Source organism: Panthera onca, chromosome B1, assembly GCF_046562875.1.
Source record: "Panthera onca isolate mPanOnc1 chromosome B1, mPanOnc1 haplotype 2, whole genome shotgun sequence".
NCBI classification, from domain to species: domain Eukaryota; kingdom Metazoa; phylum Chordata; class Mammalia; order Carnivora; family Felidae; genus Panthera; species Panthera onca.
Genome location: NC_138342.1, coordinates 33,879,384 through 33,901,026, shown reverse-complemented (window position 1 = coordinate 33,901,026; position 21,643 = coordinate 33,879,384). Strand labels below are relative to the sequence as shown.

The window sequence follows — 21,643 nt, the reverse complement described above, 5'->3', positions numbered from 1 at the left end:
GATTTCGGCTGAGGTCATGATCTTGTAGTTGGTAAGTTCGAGCCCCACGTGAGGCTCTGTGCTGAAAGTTCAGAGCCTGGAGCCTGCTTCAGATTCTGTGTGTGTGTGTGTGTGTGTGTGTGTGTGTCTGCCCTTCCCCTGCCCGGTCTCTGTCTCTGTCTCTGTCTCTGTCTCAAAAATAAACATTAAAAAAAGAAAAAAAAGACCCCCAGTTTCCTAATCTGAGCAATAGGGCAATACAAATGACTTGTACTTTACTCATACTAATCTCATGCGGTTGTGACCGTCAAAGATGGTAATGCATCACTGGAGGGGCAATGGGGATGAGTGGCTATTATTACACCTTCGGTTTGCCTCTGTTGACGAGGATGTCTTGGAATAGTGTTATTTGATCTAAGATTTAAATATGGGAAGGAAGATTCTTTGTGAGCTGTGAAGTAGTTTTTTGGGGGTACAAAAGGAAATGCCATTTTTTGAGTACCCTCCATGTGCCCAGAATTGTGCTGAGATTTCATTTCTCACTTAACTCTCAAAGAAATCTGGAGAGGTAGGTGCTGTTATTTTATAAATGAAGATACCGTGAAGCTCAGAGCAGCTAAGCAATTTGCCTAGCATCACATAGCTGAGATAAAACTGGGATTCGAACTCACAGCTGTGGGATACCCAACTCTATGCTGTTTGTGCTCACTCTAGCACACTGCCTTATAGGCAGAAGGCAAAGAAGGAAGCAGAAAGCAAAGCACAGGGGTCTGCAGACTTAAAATGCCTTAAGATCATGGGATTTTCCTGAGAATTAAAATAATAATAATAATAATAACAAGAAGAAGAAGAATAACAGGCATCAAGGCTCAGCCACAAAGAAGAAATGATGAGAAAGCTGATATTTCTTTTGTTATGGCCTGCTGCTTAAAAAGTTAGTTTATTTTCACATATTCCTGGGGAGGACAGTGCAAAGGAGTTAGGAACAAATATTATAACCGTTTAATGGGTGGCACTGGGCAAAACTGAGAAAGAAGCAGAAGTGCCTGGCTACATTTTAGAGAAAGTAATGGACTAAGAACTCCACAAGGACTTGCTTCCAGGGACTTGTGCCTCCTCAAGAGCCATCTTCTCTGACCCCAGCCCCAGTTCACCTGGAGTCCGTGATCTCTACACTTGCATACTCACTGGTATTCTTCCTGGTCTTAATCCCCAGGCTTTGGCCCAGTGTTTCCTATGGAAAATCCTGTTTTCAGGTGGAAAAATCAGTAAGCCTGAGAATATCCTCTCTTGAATCCTTTAACTCAAAGCATCCCTAACAGTGAAAGGTTCTTGAGACCACATTCCAGATACTTCTGGAAAAGAAAAGAAAAAATCCAGGCTAATGTAGAGCTGGAGTTTTTATATTATATTAAGGTTTTGGAGCCCTTGTTCATGCCTGGCCGCATCAACCCTTAGATACGGTAAGAGAACCCTGGAGTAGTCTCACTGCCTGCTGTTGATAGTTCATTCTCACCTGTATTGACAGGGAATAAACCTAAACCCAGAAAATGTTAAAAAAATTTGTTAATGTTTATTTATTTTTGAGAGAGAGAGAAAGAAGAGAGAGAAAGCGGGGGAAGGGCAGACAGCGACGGGGGAGACACAGAATCCGAAGCAGGCTCCAGGCTCTGAGCTGTCAGCACAGAGCCCGATGCAGGGCTTGAACCACAAACTGTGAGATCATGGCCTGAGCCGAAGTCAGATGCTTAACCAACTGAGCCACACAGGCTCCCCTATGACCCAGAAAATGTTTAATTGATCGGAGTTAAATCTTACCCCATAGGGAAGATAAAAATCCCAAAGGGATCTAAAATGTTTCAGAATTCTTTGCTGGTTTTTGGAATCATTTTTCCTAAAGGCGGCAAATGCTGCTTTTAGATTTAACTAGAACTGGGAACGAGTCCCCGCCTCACTAGGCAGTGAAACCTGGAACTAATTGACCTGAGTGTCTTCATCTGCAAAATGGGGATAAAGTAGCTCACAGGATTGATTTGTAAGATCAGATAAGATGAAGTGGGTGAAAGTGTTTGGTAAAGTACAAAGGGCCTCATGAATGTAAAAGGGATTGTGATTTCTTTCTTTCAAGGTGAAGCTAAGTGGAGGAAAAAGGGTGTCCTGTTGGCACTGATCACATTTTTTAGCCTCCAGTAATCCCCTTTTAATATTTATGAGGAGTGTAAAAATTATTTCCCCCTATTTCACACTGTTTTTCAAATAGCAAAGACTATTATTTGGCCAGCAGCAGCTTCTAACTGAATAGGGTAAGTAACTTTCCCAGGGTCAGACAGCAAATCAAGGGCCTAAATTCAAATTAGAATGAAGCACACATCTAGGGTTGATTGCTGGTCCTGAGTTTTCTACTAGTGAACTTCACAGAATGCACAGGCCAATTTATCTCCATGTGTTTTGTCAATCTTGCAACTTTTAAGTGAGATGAAAATCAGTTGGACACTCCTTTACAGGAACTTTACTTTCCACTGTATGCAAGACTGTCTACAATGTAAACTGTGAGCAAAAATCTCATCACTGGAATCTTCCAGAAGCTGGGAGAAGTTTAAAAAAAACCCTGCTCATGGCCCTACAGCTAGCAAATAGCAGGGCTGCGTCTAGAGCCAACTTCTAACTCTGATTATGCCCTTGAAAAAATCCATAGTACAAAAACTACTACCAGTACTACTGCTAATAGCTGCTAAATATGTGCCAGGCACTGTTCTAAGCTCTTCTATGTATTAACTCATTTAACCAGCAAAAAAACCCCCCTTTTTTTGGACTAGTCTTTCACTAAAATAGCCCAATGACAAACAGTCCTTTTTTTTTTTTCTCAGTTGGTGACACTGCAACCCGAAATCACAACTCCGTTTTAGGTTCCTGGTGGTGCCTGCTTCCTCTTCTAGTTTGTTTAGTCACAGAATTCGATTCCTGTTGGCCGGTTACGCGCCTACAAACAGGCTTAGCGCTCTATTGAAATGCGTGAGGCTCCTTAACTCTTGTATAAACAGGTAATGCGAAGGGGTGGGGCACAGATTGCGGGTTTCTTTGGGATGGGGATGAGGTGGGGGTTAGAGCCAACTCCCCAGAGATCAGGCAAGGTTAAGGGAGGGCTTGGCTGCTGTTTTTAAATGCAGTGTTTTTTTGTTCCCTTTCTAGAAACCAGCTGTAACTTTAGGTCAGAGCGCATTAAAATGAGCCACTTCTGAACGAGCAGCGCCCAGGCCCCAGGCCCTGCTGCGAAGGCCCCGGCAAAGGTCAGGGTTTCGGCCGCGTGACGTTCCTTCCTGCGCGCGTCCAAGCGGTGCTGTGCCTCAGGTAAGGACACTCTGGGAGGTCCCCCCCTTCCTTTAGGCCCGCCGCGGGGCTCGCTGTGATCCTACCTGGTTAAACGACTTTTTGTACCAGGGGGAAGAACGGGGGTGGGGTGGTACTGTTCGGCTCGTGATTCAGCAGCAGGTTCCTTATTCCTCAAACATGGTTCTGCTTGATTTCTCTGAACAACCCGAAGGGGGCCAGACGTCTGAGGACACATGTCCTCAGGTGGAGCAGGTGCCACTTGTGGGGCCGTTTCTGGGTGTCTGACTTGGATGTGACTTTTTGAGCGCGGGGAGAAATCTGTCTGGTGGAGTCCCCAAATCTCTCCCATCCAGGCAGGTTTTTTTTTTTTGTTTTTTTTTTTGTTTTTTTTTTTTTAACCTTCAGCAAAGGTATCTGCGCTCCTAAAACAACAGGAATGTTGCACTGGCCTTTAGCCAGCGGTGGCTCAGCGAGCAGGATAAAATTTCAGTGCAGATTTACGGGAAGTTGCCGGTGTCGGGAGTAAAAATCTGGTTTGGTGAGTTTAAGGGAAGGGAGTAGACGAGAGACAACCTTGCTACTGTGAGGCGAATGGCCTCGGCTGGGGGAGGGCTGCGGGAGGAGGGAGGAGGGAACAGGGAAGAGCTCGGAGAGCAGACACGGAGCGCTCCCCGTGCGCAGCGCCGGACGCAGCCGGGCTCTCGGGGCCACTCGTCTCCCCCGGGTGCGGACCCGGCGCCGCTCGGCCAGTGGAATCGCCGCGCTTTCAAGTTCTCTCGCTCCCGCCAGGAATTTAGCCCCCGAGAGCTGCCTTCTGGTTATCGCTCCTGCTTCCCACTTTGGAATGTGCAGTTTGGGACAGTGAGAAGCCGGGGCTTAGGGAGTTGTCCTCGTTGAGAGTTTCTCTCCGCAGGTTTCCAAGGTTAAGAAATTCTGACAAACTGGAATTCCCAGAGTCTGGGAGTTGAGCCTAAAACGATCTGTTGCTTTAAGCGGCGCAGTGGGGAGTAGCTGGACACTCCTTATTTTGGTTTTACATTAAAAAGAGGGAGGCCGAGAAGATGTTGTAGGTTACTTCCTAGCTGTGTAAATTGCTACCGGGCTGTGAATGGTGTTAATTTCTGAAGTGGGCGACTCCAAATACATAACAAAGGTAAGGTGGTTTTTTGGCAATCCTTCTAACTACCTTCCCTTAATCTTACATTTGGGTCCCAATTTTGAATTTTTTTTTCCCTTTTTCTTCTCTCTTCAGCCCTGATCTCTCTCATTGTACCACTCTCCCTTCAACCCTGGTATATTTAGTGGGAAAGAAACGGTTTATAAAAAGATTTTAAAAGTGCCAGCTTCAGGAAAAGCAGAAAATCCTATATAGCCCCATCATGTTTCCTCTGATGGAACCTTTGATGAAGCCTTTTTCATACAAGAAACGTTTTGTTTTTTTTTTTTTCATCCTTGAAAACACACTATTGGGCCATCCAGTGGCACAGGTGACTTTTAGAATCTGATTCTTAACTTGCGATTGAGGAAATATTCATGACAGGCATCTATCTCATTGAAGTGTTAAGGTTGGGGGGTGGGGATGGGGGGAATGCCTTCCTGCAGTAGTTTACCTCCAAAGGTAGCACTGAGTGGAGGCTTAGTTGTTTAAAGTTACAAATTCATTCTGCATAAAAGTGTAGGGCTGATGAATTATGACAGCCGACAAATCACCAGTCACCGGATATTTAGGAAATCAGTTAGAATAAATGACGTGGAATTTTGCAAATAAATGATTCATTTTTTAATTAGTTAAGAGTCCATCCACTCTTGGGTACTGTCCCAAGGCATTTGAGGATGTGGCTTCTTTCCTGAGGCTTATCAAAATGATAGAAAGATAGTGTCTTCAAGGTACTTACAGGCCATACTGGTTTGTACGGAAAAATCAAGCAATTTCTTTCTGGTGGCATCCGAATGACTCACTCCGTTGTCTTTAGCAGGAATGCAGATTAGAAATGTTTCTTTCAAAGTTCTTTAAAAGTTTTAATGCTGGAGTCACACACATTTTTCAGGGGAGAGAAAGCAAAGGGTTGGCCACACAAACATGAAGAAGTTGCCGCAGTTTTAAGCACAACTGCACTTAGATCAAGAATGTTTGAGAACTGCAGGTGCCGATTCTGAAAGGTGAAAGGTTGTCAGTGGCGTAAAACACAATCTCTAGACAAGGCAGTGAGATAGCCCTTTGTAGGAATTTGTGTTGCCATTAATTTAAACAATAATCTTTGTCAGACTGATGATCTGAAATCTTAGAGGGAAACAAAACCAACTCAGTCTGAAAGGGAAACAGGAGGAGGAAAAGAAAGAAATGGGGGTTTTTGTATCCTTTCTTGCCTACCTTATCCTTCATTCACCCTGTTCTGATAACACATACCGTTGGCCTCTTTGTCTTAATAACTGCGTACCGAGAGAATGAGGAATCAGAAATTTCACAAAAGTCTAGCTTCATTATTAATGTTCAGTATTTGTTAAATGAAGAAATAACCTGACAAAAACAAAGCGTAGCTAGCCTACCTGTCATACTTCTTTACCTGACGAGGCTACTCTTAAATTCATCTGTTCGAGGGTCTTTTTGAACGTATGCCGAAAATAATCAAATTTTGAGGATATTTTGGCTTCCTCTTGGTTACTGAGTTTTCTGAAGCTTGTAGGATTGAAAATCTGGCACCGTCATTATATTCCAATCTCTATAGTTTTAATAGTCAACATATTTGTTTTTGATTCCCAACTGCGCTTGCTGCTCTAGGTTAAATTTTGAAAGGATTCCACCCAAAACAGTTGGTGACACTGAAGATAGACTCGAGATAGAAAGCAACAAAACTGTGCTTCTGGACACATGTCCTAGATACTTGCTGTAACTAATGTTTAAGACTACTCACATTTTTTTCACCTCACATGATAAGAACATTTAGATTAGACTGTTCTCTTTGGTTTGTTAGTAATGGAACTTGCTCTAGGTAATCTAAACAAAGATTAGAAGGTTAAAGTAGAAGAAATTATTATTATTATTTTTTTTACAAAATACCTTTGCTTTCCAAATCCTACTCTTGATCTGAAGATTAAAAGTAAATCATGTCCCAAATGATTGAGTTTTGGCTGCTATAGGAAAGTATTTGCTTGTTTCAGACAGGATTCCGCCTCTGCATTTCTAGTGTCTTCTGATTGTTTAGGAATAGGCAGAGGAATAGATGTAGGGGTGCTGGTAGGAGGACAGAGATCTTATAATTGGACTGGGGTTCAAGTGAAATTGTGATCAGGTTTTCCCAGAGGATGCATAATTCTAGGAAAAAACTCACTCTGAAGAGGGCTTAAGTCTGGGATTCATTAGATTTAGGAAAAGGATATATTTCGCCTGAATCTAGAATTTGTGTGCTAAACATTAAAGTTACGATGAAGATATGAATGCAGCTTAAAAAATGGTTGTTAGGAGGGGCGCCTGGGTGGCTCAGTCGGTAAAGTGTCCGACTTCAGCTCCGGTCATGATCTCACAGTCTGTGGGTTCCAGCCCTGCGTCAGGCTCTGTGCTGACAGCTGAGAGCCTGGACCCTCCTTGGGTTTCCGTGTTTCCCTCTCTCTCTGCCCCTCCCCTGCTCATGCTCTATCTCTCAAAAATAAATAAACATTAAAAAAATTAAAAAAAAAAAGTGGTTGTCAGGGGCTCCTGGATGCCTCAGTAGGTTAAGTGTCTGACACTTGATTTTGGCTCAGGTCATGATCCCAGGGTCATGGGATTGAGCCCCGTGTCGGCACTGAGCGTGAAGCCTGCTTGGGATTCTCTCTCCCTCCCTTTGTCCCCCTCCCCCATGCACTCTCTTTCTCTCTCTAAAGTAAAAATACATAAATAAATAATAAAAAAAAGTGGTTGTCAGAATAATTCCAAGTTAAAAGTTATATTGGGACGTTTCAACCACTGGCCTGATGAAGACATGTATTTCACCTCTTAGGCGCAGTTTCTGTGTCTTATGATGGTGTCGATTTTCTGGTTTAGTGTTGTAAGAGCTATGTGTTAGTCCAAACAACCACCCGCTCAGAGTAATGGCTTCGAAGAACAACTGAAAAAGGATTTTCAAGAAGGGCAACGCAGGAATGACTTGGGTTATGAGGTGGGAGGCCTTTAGATCCTCCAGAAAAGAACTGTCGTGGAAATGGCAATAAGTAATTGTTCGGCTGGATCCTCAGGTTGTAGGAAACATCTCAGGTTAGAGGGATTTAGGGGGAAATGGCACCCTGCCACTTTTTGTGTGTGGTCTGAATCGTCTTGTCAGTAAAACTCTCCTCAAGTGGTCTGCACTTGATTTCTGATGGTTTCTGCTTCTCTCGTAGTTGCCTCTTCCTCTATTCTGTCAGCATCTGCATGGGGAAGAGGGGAGGGACAAGATGTTCTCCCCTTGAAGTCAGTGTGCCCCTTCTTTTCAGAAACTTTGTATATTTTGCCCTGGAAAAGGTGAGGGAGGAATTTTCCAGTAGAAGGAGAAAGATGTCTGGTGGAGGAAATGGCCAAGAGACAGGTGAGTTCCAATACTGTTAGTAACGTAGAACTCACCAGAAAGCTCACATGGAGGTTTATCAGTGCCCTCAAACTATTGCAGGGGAACTGGCAACTGTAGGGATTTGAGGCTCATCCCCACCCCCTTTTGTAATTCCAATGTTCCTTGCACACTGCAATAGATGCCTAGTTTGAAAGGGTTCAAGATATCATCCCTGGGTAGGACCATAAGTCAACTGATTACAAAAGGAAGACTCTCAACTGTGTTCCACTCTTCCTCTACTTTCTGTGGTGGTTTAAGACTCCTGATTTCTTAGCCTCCTGAAAGAAAAAAAATCACAGTTCAGTTGATGGAACTTATGTGTATAATATGAGCATTCTGTTTTGTTGTTGTGAATATCCCGTTGTTGTCGTCAGAGGAACTTAATTTATGTAAAATGATTTGTAGGTATGTTTAGACATACGTGTACAGTTTATATGTTTGTAAAATACAAAACATTAGGTAAACTGACACTCACTATTCCAGAAATGATTGACTGTAGTCTATAGTTGCTCTCTTGGTAAACTCTGTCATGTTGTAAGAGTGGAGTCGTTTTAGAAATCAAAAGTACAATCTCTACCTTTCTGAAGGCTATTTAAGAAAGATGACGTCAGGAGAAGGCAAAGTGCTAGTGTAATCCTGAAAACCCTTTGTGATTTGGGGAAAATGTCAATCCTTTGGCCTCAGCAGATTCCTGGTAGTGCAATATATATATATTTTATTTATGAGTCACAGCCATTCACATCGATCAAGAAAATAAGCTCCAAGTCTCCTCAAATCATGATATTTGTCTTTGGGGATACTGTAGTTTTGTGGTTCTTAGGAACATGGTGGCCCAGTGCCCAGATCATGGGAGGTGCTCAGTGGGTATACGTTGAGTGAAAGAGGAGTTTCTGATTTTTTAGCCTCCGGATCGTGCTTTGCTTTCGCTAATAGTCAATTTTGCTCATATTCCTTGAGTTTCCACCATGTGGGGAGAAAGACAATTTGATCCCAGAAGCTATGGATAATCCACAGGTGGGTGAGCAAGAGTTAACTCCATGTGCCAATGGGCAGTGGGTGGGGAACAATGAATGTGGTGCATTGTGCACTGAAACAGGAACAGGATGCCTCTACCTGACCAAGGAAATGCCAACCTGTGAGAATTATAATAAAAATATTTACCTTTCAGAGCACTGAGACCTGGCTCAATCATTTTTGTGACGCATTTCACATCATGCCAAAAGAAAAAAAAAAAAGTAATAAAACAAAGGAGATTTTTTTTTTCCAGGTGCTACTTACTTCTCTTAGATCAGTTGATTGCCATCCTGAAAATGTATATTTGGGCCTTTCAAGATCAAGTCAAATATTCATGTTTCTAAAAGTAGGGATCCATGTCAATGGCGATAACAGCACCGCGAGTTTTGAAAAGACAGCTTAACTAATATTTGTTGTCACTTATTTTTAAAAATAATAACATGGTCCTCAAAGCCCTTGCCAAGATTAGGCCCATCTTCTCAGTAGCCTTCCCAAGACAAAGTTGCCTTTGTGTAACTGGAACTGGGAGGATTTGGTGGCACAGAAAACTCAATGGGGCACTGCAACTTATTATTACCAGAAAATTCAGTGGCCTGGTGTGTGTGTGTGTTTATCAGCTGATATCTCTGATCTGTTTCTCCATGCAGATGATCTCACTGTTTTAGACTTCCCAGGCGAGCATGTAGTGCGCGGGAATTTAGTGCGCGGGAGTTTAGTTAGATTATAGAAGGGAAAAGCTGCAGCATGCTGGTGCAGAGCGGAGCTCGCCTCTGTGGGTGGACTAGTTTGTTCTCAGGGTAGTCAGCAAGATTTTGGTCACACGTGGAGAGAAAGAAAAGGTGGTTAGCCAGAGTGAAAATGACAGTTTGGGGGAAAGGAATGACTACTGTGCCTAATTCAACCTTCTTGGCAGAGTGGCTAAAAGCATGGACTGCCTTGGTTCGAATCCTGGCTGTGCCACTTATGAACTGGGGGGACGTTAGGCAGGTTACCTAAAAAAAACCACAAAAAACACAAAACAAAACTGTCCATGATTCAACATCCCCAACTGTTGTTGTTATAGGGTTACTCTACAGGGTTGTTATAAGGATTAAATAAATTAATAAAGGATTAAATAAATTAATTACTGTATGAGCAGAGGTTAGAACAGCGCTGGGCGCATGGTCAATATACTATGGTCCGTAGTCAAAGTGATATGTACATGTGTCATGTTTGGGTGCATTTGTGTTTGAATTCTTATCTCATGACCCTACTCCATGTAAGAGTTTTCTTTCATGACCTCTTGCTGGTTGGATCCAGGATTCTCTTCCTAACCTCATTGTTTGGCTTTGATCAAGTGACCATTGCCATTGTAGATAGGCACTTTTTGGCTAAGTTTCTTTTGGTTTTTGTGTCTTAGTTGTATGGAGAAAATGTTACTTAGAATCACCAAGGTACACTTTTTTTTTTCCCTTCTCTCTTTTGGTAAGCTATAAGATGTTGATTAGGAACAAAAGGGATAATACTGTTATATCTGTTGGTGAGAGACTGCCGAGCGCCCTGCTGAAAACCGAATATAGGTTCTTAGAGATGGCTAATGCAAAATAGGAATATTCTGTGTAAAAAAAAAAAAAAAAACCTTAAGTACATCGAACTTAAATAATTCCTGTTGCAACTTTTGTTGGTTAGTATTAATTCATTATAATCATAATATATACTCTGGGACTTTCTTAGAACTGCCATAATGCCTTATCTGCCTTACAAGGCATTTTATATCATTTCTTACTTTTGTGCATTCACTATTTTCTCTACCAAACCCAAATTAAGTTCCTTGGAGATAGGATTTGTGTCTGAATAATGTCTGTATACCTCAATGTCTCTAGTTTATAGTTGAGAGCCCAATAAATAAGAATTTCTTTGCCCAGATATATTACCATCTAAAATAATGGCATTTCTGCATTCCATGGGTATGTATTATACATTTTTTTTAAGGTAAGCTCTAGGCCCAGTGTGGGGCTTGAACTCACGACCCTGAGATCAAGAGTTGCATGGTCTACCAACTGAGCTAGCAAGACACCCCTGTATTATACACATTTATTTGAGTAACTTCTTTTTTTTTCCCCACAAATTTACCAAAAATTGTTACATAGAGGAAATATGGTGGAGCTGTACTGAACTCAGACAGGACTGAGCAAGAACAGAAGCCCCATCCACAGCCCAGCCTCCTTTTTTTTTTTTTTTTTAAAGTTTTTAAATTTATTTTGAGAGAGAGAGAGAGAGACAGAATCCCAGGCAGGCTCCATGCTGTTAGCGCAGAGCCCCACACGGGGCTCGAACCCACAAACCCTGAGATCATGACCTGAGCTGAGATCAAAAGTGACACTGAAGCGACTGAGCCACCCAAGTGCCCCTCACAGCCCAGCCTCTGAAAGCATGGCAGGATGAGAGAGGCCAGGGGTAGGCAGGGGGTGAAGTTTTACAGTGCATTGTTTAAAGTTTATACCTCTTTTTTCCCTCTTGCTCTTTAATTAACATCCTTTAAAAAGCTCAGACTTGTTACTAGGTAACTCTGAAATAGGGGAGAAAATGCATTTTCTTAAAATTAGGAGGAATTTATTAATCATCGTTAGGAAAAAGCACATTTTCCCCAAATTAGAGAAAGTGAACAAAGAGATCCGAGAGAGGAAATAATGTCAGGTGAACACACATCTGTGAACCACAAAGGTATGGTTTTGTCAGTGGGCTGGTGCTATACTCTTGGCTAAGGAAAAGTGGTGAGGAAGGAGGACAGATGATCCCCAACTGTTGAGAGATTGCCTCTAGTGAAAATCCTATTTGCAGAGCAAAGGGAATCCAGTAACAAGTAAACTCTTCCCACTTGGTGCAAACAATAGTTTGGCTCAGGGACCTCCTTTGCTCTTTGCCCTTCATTGTGGGTTCCGGGATCTACTTCAAGTTATATGTAGATTTGCCAGTGAGTAAACAGAAACTACCAGCTCAGATGGTACTAATGAGCCCTGGGATTTGTGCCTTACATTTGCATTTGCTCTGCCTGCATAGACAGCACTCTCAGTGCGGACACCAAGCCTGGGAAGGCAGGGATCTTGGAATATTTTCCCAGCACCCTTCCCAGAGTGGAACCTAGGGGTCATTCCCCTAGTAATTTGTCATGGGTCTTGCCCTTTTCTTTCTTTCTTTTCTTTTCTTTTTTCTTTCTTTCTTTCTTTCTCTCTCTTTCTTTCTCTTTCTTTCTCTTTCTTTCTCTTTCTTTCTTTCTTTCTTTCTTTCTTTCTTTCTATTTTTGAGAGAGAGAGAGAACGCGCATGACTGAATGGAGGAGGGGCAGAGAGAGAGAGAGGTAGACACAGAATCCAAACCAAGCTCCAGGCTCTGAGCTGTCAGATGCAGGCCTTGAACCCATGAACCATGAAATCGACCTGAGCTGAAGTTGGACGCTTAACCAACTGAGCCACCCAGGCATCCCTCGATTGAACCTTTTTCCACTGACTAGAACTAGTCAGTGAACTAGTCATTGGAACTGCAGAATCTGCTTTTCTGTTCTCCTTGTTTTCACCTTTGCCCTCACCCATACACTGTTCTTGACACATTGCCTAGAAGGATTATTTTAAAATAGAAGTCAGATCATGTCAGTCTCCTGCTGAGATGTCCCTGTCCATCTCACTTAAAAGCCAGTGAGGCACTATACTTCTTTACCTCTGTAATTTCATCTCCTATCACTCTTCCTTACTCTGTTTTAGTCACAGTTTCATGCCTCAGGGCCTTTGCACTGGCTGCTCCCTCTCCCTGAACCATTTTCCCCAAATATCTGCATGACTCACTTTTTCACCTTCTTCAGCTCTTTGTTCTTCCTCCTTTTATCTAAAAAAGCACTTCCTCCTTCCTGTTGGCACTATCTCCGTACCCTGCTCTATTTTTTTATTTGGTACTTTTTAGTTCATTGTCTCTTCCCCACTACAGTGTCTGTTTCATTTATTGATGTATCCCAAGTACCTTAGAGTGGAGTCTGCCACAGAGTAGGTGCTCAGTAAATATTTGTTGAATGAATGAATAAAACACACAGGCTTATACACAGCACGAGTATGACAGCAAGTGTAGTATAACTTGAGTTAGAGTTCTACTCAAGATACAACCATGAATACATCTTTCTGAATAAACATGAATTTTCTCCCAGATTTCCTCTGTGAAGCTGCCATATTTTCTCTGGTTTCACTCTTTTCTGTGTCACCAGGAGCATTTGATGGAGGCTGATGACTAAGTAAAGAGCAAGGCAAGGCTGAGTGTGGGGATGGCGCAATCATTTCACCGTTTCCAAATCAAAGCCTCGTCTTTGGCAATCTTTTTGTGATTTCCATCTGATTCTTACAGCCCTGTTTTGAACCAGTCTTGTGAATTGCATGCCCTACAGATAATTACACTTGTCTAACTCATGTTGCTGTGCTGTTTATTGCTTTTTCTATTGTCATTTAATTATAATGAATGATTGTTCTGAAAGTAACTGTCAAGTTTGTTGTTTTTTAACTGTCTCTTTTGACCTTTGAAATTTTGCCAAATGCCAATTGCCGCTACAGGATTCCATCTAGATTTTTCTTGGTTGCAGAGCTTGCAAAGGTACTTTGCCTTGACATGGCCTGCAACAAGAGTGGTAGTGTCATTGTTTGCGTCTTTGATATTTCCCCAGAACCTTTGCACAAAACCTCGGTCTTGCCTTTTACTGAGTGGCATAACAACTCTCTGACCTGTTGTACTTGTTTGCTGGCCCCAGCTTCACTGTCTCCTTTTGCACGGTGACCTTGGTTTGGCAAAACTGCATTTCTTGGTCCTTGGTGGTACAGCTCCCTCTGTGTGTCCTCATGCCTTTTTTAGAGCTATACTTGGACCGGAAAGAGCTTATCCCATGGCTGATAGAATCCTGTGGCTACTAGGGTTGGAAACATTAGAACTGGCCCTTGAAGGTGAGTACACCCTCCAGCAAGGTTCTTCGCATTAAAGAAACAAAACAAAACCATAGTATATAAATTCTGCTGAAGGTACGTGAAGATCCTGGATTTAGTTGCTTTTGACTGGTGTTGATCCTGGCTTGTGGCTGAGTTAGAATTATTTGGATTTTTTTCACTTCCAAGTTGATTTGGAAGCACTCATCACAATTGATAGTGACTGGACAATTTGTTGAGCGATTGCAAAAAACTAAATACACCTAATAAACAGCTAATAATTAATAGTACTTTCTGAAAGTCATTTTTTATTTACTATATGTACTGAATGGGACATTAAAAATGAACAGCACATAAATGTTACATTAGACTTATCTTAACAATGGCCTACGTAGACAGCTGCTGGTCATTATTTATGAGTTAGAAAAATTTATCAAAATATAGACCCAGTAAGTAGGTACACTTGAAAAAAAAGATGAATATGAATTAAACTGGTTTAAACCAGGCAATTTTTCTTTTCATTTCTTTTCTTTTCTTTCTTTCTTTCTTTCTTTCTTTCTTTCTTTCTTTCTTTAATATAATTTATTGTCAAGTTGGCTAACATACAGTGTATACAGTGTGCTCGTGGTTTTGGGGTAGATTCCCGTGATTCATCACTTACATACAACACCCAGTGCTCATCCCAACAAGTGCCCTCCCTCCTCAATGCCCATCACCCATTTTCTGCTCTCCCCTGCTCCCCACCCCCCCATCAACCCTCAGTTTGTTCTCTGTATTTAAGAGTCTCTTAATCGTTTGCCTCCCTCCCTCTCTGTTTGTAAACTATTTTTTCCCCTTCCCTTCCCCCATGGAAAGACCAATTTTTCTTATGTAGACACAGACTCAGCTATTATTTATTGAGTAGCTGCTATGTGCCAGACACAGGGTATCAGGTATGCTGTGGAGAATAATAGTCCTCTGCCCTCTTAGGGCTTTCTTTGGGCATGGAGATGGGATTCAGTACTCTGAAGGAATTACCAGGAACTATAAAGATGATAGGTGGGATTCTCCTAGCCAGGTGGTTCAAAAGAAGGCTCCTCCGGGGAGGTGGATGCTGGAAGGCGTCTGACGGACAGAAAGATCCTTGCTGGATGGAGTAGCGTTTATGAAAGTCCTAAGGTTGCTTCAGAAAGCTTGGCATGTCGGGGTCATAAAGAAGGCCGATGTTGCTGCAGTGGTGCAGTGAAGGGCAGGGGATCATGAGGTAGTTTGGGGGTTACTGAGACCTGGAGTATGTAGGCCCTTCAAGACCATGGGAGAAGAGTTTGCGCTTTGTTACTCTTGAGCCCAGTGGGAAGCCATGAAAGACAATTTGCTAGTTAAAAGATAACTGGCAGCTGGGAGAAGACTGGATTGAAGGGAGGCAAGAAAGGTTGGCCCTGGAGGTGGAGGGAAGCGGGTTGACTGCCTGCGATTCTTCTGTGCCTGTTCCTGCCCTCTCGAAGTCTGTGTTTGGCAGTGGCAGGAGTTCACCAACTGGCGGAAATAGCAGTATTTGGTGATGGCCCGGATGTAGGGGTGAGGGAAGGAATGAGGATTCTGGCGTGAATTCCCAGGTCGATGAGGAGACTGAGGGAGAGCAGGTTTGAGGGGGGCAGAGAGAATCAAGCATTCTGGTTTGGGCATGTTTACTGAGACACCTGTTAAACCCGCCCAGGGAGATGTTGAAAGTTTCCCTTTGTATCGGATGCCGCCAGCAAAGCAGGAGGCACCTCTTCTAGGCAACTATTTTGCATTTTACTAGTTCTCTCCTTCTCACTATGGCCAGATTTGCAGATACAGGTTAGGTGTATGACCTGTATTTATATATTACAAATGACAGAATATTATTTTGCAGATACAGGTTAGGTGTATGACCTTTATTTATATATTACAAATGACAAAATAATATTCTAACACTGAGTATCTATTGTGTATAGAAAACTGGTGGAGGGATGGGTTAACATTAAAAAATCTAGGGGTGCCTGGCTGGCTGTGTTGGTAGAGCCAACAAATCTTGGGTTGTGAGCTGGAGCCCCATGTTGAGTATAGAGATTACTTAAAAAAAATCTTTAAAAAACATTAAAAAATCTTAAGTATAGTTTCAGCTATCAAAAATCTTCTAATTCAAATTAATCCTATATGTATTTAATATTTCAATATTGAATATACGTTTGACATTTGCTTTATATATTTAACATTATATGTCAATATATAATAAATATAAATGCCGATATAATTGAATATGACATGCTTAATATAGAAAAGATATTTAATGTGCATTATGTACTAGTCTATATTTAATAACATTTAATATTGAAAGCTAAGTGTAAATCGTGCATGAACAAAGAGTTCATCCCATATTATAGAAGATAAAAATATTGCAGGATGTAACTGGATTTCCTTGTGAGTTACAACCATTTAGGGGCATGCAAATTCATGCTCTAAATGTCAACATATAAAAATGGATCCATTAAAAAAATGGATCCTCTCTCTCTCTCTCTCTCTCTCTCTCAAAAATGAAATAAAAACGTTTAAAAAAAAGGGGGTGGCGCGCCTGGGTGGCTCAGTTGGTTAAGGGTCCGACTGCAGCTCAGGTCACAATCTCACGGTTCGTGGGTTTGAGCCCCACATCGGGCTCTGTGCTGACAGCTCAGAGCCTGGAGCCTGCTTCAGGTTCTGTGTCTCCTGTTCTCTTTGCCCCTCCCCTGCTCATGCTCTGTCTCTGTCTCTTTGTCTGTCTCTCTCAAAAATAAAATAAAAACATTAAAAACAATTTTTTTAATGGATCCATTTAGAACATGCAAATATTATTTCTTGTCTTTCTCTACCTAACTTTCCAAAGGGTCCTCTGTACTTCTGCTTATTATGTGAGTGGAAACTGGAAGCCAATACAGACACACTTTATTCATTTTTAAAGTTTATTTCTTTATTTTGAGAGAGAGAGAGGGAGGGAGAAAGTGAGTGGAGGAGGGGCGGGGGGGGGGGGGCGGAGAGAGAATCCCAAGCAGGCTCCAGGCTGTCCATGCAGATCCTTACATGGGCCTTGATCCTGTGAAATGTGAGGTCATGACCTGAGCTGAAACCAAGAGTTGGACACTTAACCTACTGAGCCACCCAGTTACCCCAGACACACTTGAACGTATATTGTGAAAGGCTGATTTGTATCTAGCAAACCCGAGTTTTGAATTTGTAGAGCGAGCACTCAGAGTATGATTACAAATAAGGCATACGGCTTTTGGAGCTTAGAGGAATGGAAGCTTTATCTGTTTCAGTTCCACCGCTGCAAGCCCTCCTCCCCCACCAGTGGTTTCTCTAGAAAGAAAAAAAAAAAAAAGACTGAGTGTATATTTTTAAATTTGTAGGACTAGAATGCTATTTAAAAATACTGGAAGACTTCCGTCTAAAAGTAATGTTTTAAAAAAACATGTTTTAAAAAACTGTTTTAGAAAAGTAATGTTTTAAAAAGTCATCAACTATTAGGGGTGGTGGGTGGAGGTGGGAGAAGAGGTTACAATGGACAGTGTTTTGTAATCATGGCGTAGAAACTGTCAACGGCTGCAGCCTTGCATTCTGGTGTGTCAACAGCCGTGGAGCCCCTGAGGCGTAATCAAATTTATTATTGCTTAATTGGGCCAAGTGGTGTGGTTTGGATTTGTGCATAAGATGGGTCACTTACCAAAAGGATATGTAGGTTTCACATTCATTTAAATTGTGTTTTTGATAAGAAAGTTACTCTGGTGAGGAGCTGCTATAATGTGTACCCTCAATAATCACAAAGAGTAAGAGGGAGGAGGCGCCTGGGTGGCTCAGTTGGTTGAGCGTCCGACTTCGGCTCAGGTCATGATCTTACAGTCTGTGAGTTCGAGCCCGGCGTCAGGCTGTGTGCTGACAGCTCAGAGCCTGGAGACTGCTTCAGATTCTGTGTCTCCCTCTCTCTCTGCCCCTCGCCTGCTCATGCTCTGTCTCTCTGTCTCAAAAATAAATAAAAACATTAAAAAAAAAAATTAAAAAAAAAGTAAGAGGGAGGCTTGTGTTTGAGTAATTGCTGAGCTATTTGGAATTGAAAGTTAAAACCAGAAAGTAATAGTGGCTAATAACGGCTGACATTGAATGAGCACTTACTGTATGCCAGGCATGACCTCATTTGATTAACGGAACTACCCCTAAGAAGTAGATCCTACTATTATTATTATCTTCATTTGGCAAAGGTGAAAATGAGGCACTGATGGGTTAAGCAACTTGCTTGGTAAGTAGTGGTCAGGATCCAGATTCTTGTAAAGCTTCGTAAACGAGGTCAGGTTTGGGAAAATCCCTGCACTAGGACCAGTCTTTTTATCAAGATCTGCCACTGACTTAGCAGATAAGTGACCTTGGATATGGCACTTCACCTTACTGGCTTTCCATTTCCTTGCCTTTAAGACTGGATAGATAACATTAACAACTCAGGCAACAACAGATGTTGGCGAGGATGCAGAGAAAGAGCATCTCTTTTGCATTGTTGGTGGCAATGCAAGCTGGTGCAGCCACTCTGGAAAACAGTGGAGTTTCCTCAAAAAATTAAAAATAGAACTACCCTACAACCCAGCAATTGCACTACTAGGTATTTATCCAAGGGATACAGGTGTGCTCCCCCATGTTTATAGCAGCACAATCAACAATAGCCAAAGTATGGAAAGAGCCCAGATGTCCATAGATGGATGAATGGATAAAGAAAATGTGGTGTATATATATATATATATATATACACACACATATTCACAATGGAGTATTACTCGGCAATCAAAAGAATGAAATCTTGCCATTTGCAACTACGTGGATGGAACTAGAGGGTATTATGCTAAGCAAAATTAGTCAGAGAAAGACAAATATCATATGACTTCACTCATATGAGGACCTTAAGATACAAAACAGATGAACATAAAGGAAGGGAAGCAAAAATAATATAAAAACAGGGAGGGGGACAAAAACATAAGAGATTCTTAAATATGGAGAACAGAGGGTTGAAATTAAATAAAATTTTTAAAAAACTGGATAGAAAGGAGGGAGGATTCGGGACTAGACATGCTTTGCACACCCCAAATTTCTCTAAGTCCTTTTACTTTCACAGTTCAAATATGTAAGAGGTTTCTCCTAGGATATCTAAAGGGAAGATCAGGGTGATAGGAGTAAATGGAGGGGAAGGGGGATGAATTACAAGGGCAGTTACTTTGGCATTGAATCATAGGAAGAAAACTAGGTTTTCTAGGTTGGATGGCTTGTCCATATCTTGCAAAATTCTTATAGACTTGATTCTTGATTGCTATCCCATTTGGGATAGATAATATTGTGGGCATATAGGGTGATTCTAGACCAGTGCTTCTCTTCTGGGGAGGATTGTCCTCCCAGGGGACTTTTGGCAGTGTCTGGGGATATTATTGGGTTGCCACAGTCTGGGAGGGATGGGGTGCTATTGGCATCTACAGGCAGAGGCCAGGGATGGGGCTAAACAACCTGCAGTGCACTGGACAGCCTCTCACAACAAAGAATTATCTGTCCCCAAATGTCAGTGGTGCCCAGGTTGAGAAACCCTATTGTAGACTAGTCTTTGCTCTCCACAACCTCTGCAGTCCTATACAACTTGAGCAAATAGTGTTTCTTCCTTTAGTTTTTAACACCCATCTCTTTGCTGAAGATTCAGGGTCAGAGAATGAGTTTGGGCGACAAGGTCAGGACAAAGTTGAACTGAACTCAGTTCTTTAAAAAAATTTTTTAATCTTAAGTTTATTTATTTTGAGAGAGAAAGAGAGAGCAAGCCCAAGTGGGGAGGGGCAGAGAGAGAGGGAGAGAGAGAATCCCAGGTAGGCTCCACGCTCAGCAAGGAGCCCAACTCGGGGCTCGATCTCACAACCACTAGATCACAACCTGAGCCAACATCAAGAGTCAGACACCCAACCAACTGAGCCACCCAGGTGCCCCAGAGCTGAACTTCGTTCTTAGGATGCAAGTGTTTGCCAGCACCCCAATTAAGTTTGAAAAAATCCCCAATTAACAGTTTATTTTTCTCTTTGCCACAGGTTCAGTGCTTAATGTCAGTCACTGCACCCCCTTCTCAGGTTCTGAGAATTTTTCCTTAGTACCTACTCATCACCAAAACACTCACAAAATTTTGCTATGCTTTCTTTTCTTTCTTTCTTTTTTTTTTTAAGAGGCATCTTGGCATTTATAAATTTCTAACAGAGCTGGGTTTTGAGAAAGTTTGTTAGAATCTTTTCAGACTGAAAGGTACCTTCAGTTGAAAGCTTTAGATTAAATCCTATGTTTTATCAAGTCTGTATTTTAAATTCATTTAAAATGAAAAATCCTTATACATTGCTTTAAACTGAGAGAAGATCTATGTTAAATAAATACATGCTGGTATACAGGCACATTTAGAAAGACAGCAAACGTTAAAGGATGGTTAGAAATGAACTCCATGTACTAGGCTGACATTTTCCTTTGAAGAAACATTTGTGTTACTATTTGATGTCCTGGAGATTTGGGGAAGAAAGATAACTGCATTTAGGTTTGCAGTTGTTCTTAGCTGAGGGAAGCTTAGTTTATGGTTTATGTAGTTATTATAAGAAATTATTTACAATCATGGAATACCCTTTGTGTTATGCCAGGTCAGGTCATGTAAGGTAATTCCTGGAATTTCTAGTTACAGTTTGAATGTCAGTTAGGTTCAGGACCCTAGATACCATTATCTCTACACACACACACACACACACACACACACACACACACACCATTATCTCTACACACACACACACACACACACACACACACACACGTTACTGATCCGTTGAGTGAATTACATGATGAATGAGTGAATTCATTCAGATTCTGGGGAGCTTATCTCCACTCTCCTGCCTTCTATCTTTAGGGACAACTGGTTCTACCATTTACTACCCTTATGTAAAGCTAACTTTTAGGCTTCTAGTTGTAGCTAATTTAATTGAGCCCTGGCTCTCTTGTCCCTTCATGCTTTTGACATTTGAGTTCTCTTTTATCTCAGTCTTCATCTTTCTGTTCTGAAAAGGTATACATCTTATATGGAGAACTAATATCCCAAGTTTGATTATTTTAGTTGCTTCTCTCATGATTGTTTTATATATATATATATATATATATATATATATATATATATATATACACACACACACACATATATACACACACACACACATATATATATATATATATATATATATATATATATATATATTCATGATTATCTTTGTGTTGGACAAATTAATCTAAGATGCCATATGGTTTTTCTCAAGTCTTGAATAATGCTTTTGACTTGACTTGCAAAACTATTCTTGAAAATGCAGTGTGTTTTGTTGGCCTGTTTGGTAGTAATAGCTCTAGCCATTTATTCATTGGGTGCATGTAGGTTCTGTACCAGGCATTGGAGATGCAAAATGGATTAGAAATACTCTCAGTTCTTTTATTTTTTTCTTTTTTAATGTTTATTTATTTTCGAGAGAGAGACAGAGAGAGACAGAGCGTGAACAGGGGAGGGGCAGAGAGAAAGAGGGAGAGACAGAATCTGGAGCAGGCTCCGGGCTCTGAGCTGTCAGCACAGAGCCCGACGTGGGGCTCGAACCCATGGACCGTGAGATCATGACCTAAGCTGAAGTCGAAGGCTTAACTGACTGAGCCACCCAGGCGCCCCAGAAATACTCTGGGTTCTTCAGGAGCTCACAGACAAGGTGAGACATGTAAACCAACAAACAAAAAAGTTCTTTTGTTCTTTCTAGAATAGAGGTGTTTGTTTATTTGTTC

The 21,643-nt window shown here is 41.6% G+C and overlaps 1 protein-coding gene across 4 annotated transcripts in view; it reads left to right on the top strand.

The window, feature by feature from the left end:
* Positions 1–2,889: 2,889 nt before the first annotated feature.
* RBM47 (RNA binding motif protein 47) overlaps positions 2,890–21,643 on the top strand; it is a 161,486-nt gene continuing 142,732 nt past the window's right edge. For 2 of the 4 annotated variants that reach the window (XM_060655180.3, XM_060655177.3), the window contains exons 1-2: positions 2,890–3,020; positions 3,169–3,327. The gene's annotated coding sequence lies outside the window, so the exon portion shown is untranslated. Of the gene's footprint in view, positions 3,021–3,168; positions 3,328–3,714; positions 3,848–3,880; positions 4,463–21,643 lie in introns of those variants that run through there. The other 2 variants (XM_078446177.2, XM_060655179.3) reach the window with 2 other exon arrangements.